Raw genomic sequence first — 1765 nt, 5'->3', positions numbered from 1 at the left:
TCTCTCTCCATCATACACTCTCCCCCATGTGCCTGTTTCATTCTGCATCCCCTATCTTTTTCCCTCCAACAAAACAAAAGCAAAACCCGTTACATAAACCCCAGCAGTACCCAGTACCCACACAGCGTGCAAGACTTGACAACGCCATAGAATTATATAATATATAAAGGAAGATGTCACGTCGTTCACTCGACTCTTTTAAGAAAGAAGTTTTGCCCTTTATTTGGGGTAGTGGGTGGTCCGCAGGTGCTCTGGTGTGGTTTGCTTCTTCTTTCCTATCAAACGTCTATCGTCTTTATCTCCCCTCCTTTTTTTTTGTGTTTGTTACTCTCTTGTAGCACCTCTAATCTTCGTCTTCGGCACTTATATGACCTTATTGTGTTGCAAGTGCCGTAAAACTCTTGCTAAAACAATAAAACAAACACATTTGGGGGTAGTTGTGCGGAAAAGATCAGCAAATGAAACAGAACCAGAATCGCCGATGTCTGTCAGAGACCCGCTACTTAATGATAGTGATGATTATATCTAGATCTAGTAGACTACCGGACTCGTAATCGTGAGGTTGCGGGGTCGGAGGTTCGAGCCGCGGGCCCGACGTTGTGTCCTAAGGAAAGACACTTTACACGAATGTTCCTCACTTCACCCAGGTGGGAATGGGTACCCGGCCATAGACGGCGAAAGATCTTGTCAGTGTGTTAGTGTTTTAGCGCCTATTAATGTCGCTTGCACTGTATGCTTCCCAGGAAGTTGAGTTTGTTTCAGAATGCTCTCAGGTCTGCTGGGGTAATAGTATAGAATGTGAAGCGCATAGAGCTTGCTATTGAGCGGGGATTTGCGCTATACAAATGCTATCTAAAAAAGTGTTTATAAAGAGCGAAGAGGAGGGATCTCGTGGCCTAGACGTTAAGGTGTTCACCTCTCATTCAAAGGTCCCGGGTTCGAATCCGAGTAGCGACGGAACAATTTTCGTCTCTTAAATTGTCTCCTTTCACCTCCTTTCCTGCTCTCTATCAATGTTCTGTTGTCTGCTTTCGTCTCCACTTTCTGGCCCCATCTCCTTTGCCCCCTCCTCTGGGCTCCCGAATCTTTCTGCAGCCTTTCTACTGCTACTCCTTGGCTCCTACTTACTGCTGTCTTTCAGCCACACCCTTGATCTTCTGGTTGGAAAGATCTACACCTAGCCCACTCGGGCAAAAGCGAAAAATGTCGGTGTCCCGTGTGCAAGTTGCGTACGTTAAAGATACCTTGGTGGTCTAAAGTCGATAAGAGTTGGCTTCGGCCGCCACCTGGGCAAAAATTCAAAATGTCCCACCAATTGATAATGTTTGGTGTGTCCCGCGCGCTCATATGACCTTATGCAGTTGCGAGCGCCGTAAAACACTTACCACCCCCACCCCCCCCAAAAAAAGGGGCGAAAAGCGACGGACATGACAGGGTAAGATCTAGGAGTGCAAATCTATGGACAAAAAAACCGCCTACAATTTCTAGCAACAGGTGGTAATGTTTTATGATCCAGAGCGTTTCACGGCGACCTCTAACAGAATTATAAACTCTCTGTTTTGGCCGTTCATTCACTGCCATTCCGCTAATTCGATGCAAGTTTTGTGAATCTATTAACCGGTTTCAGCAATCTTTGTCATCTCGCCTTTTTTGCGGACAGTGGACATGTTATGTAGTTTTAGAAAGTCGTGTTGCTTGCTAGAGATGTGTGGATTGATATTCGTAACCATGTGTTTGTGTTTGTGTGTGTGTTTTGTTTGTTTGT

The sequence above is a fragment of the Aplysia californica genome, unplaced genomic scaffold (genome assembly GCF_000002075.1).
Source record: "Aplysia californica isolate F4 #8 unplaced genomic scaffold, AplCal3.0 scaffold00754, whole genome shotgun sequence".
Taxonomy (NCBI): Eukaryota; Metazoa; Mollusca; class Gastropoda; order Aplysiida; family Aplysiidae; genus Aplysia; species Aplysia californica.
Note: the sequence above shows the minus strand (reverse complement) of the source record.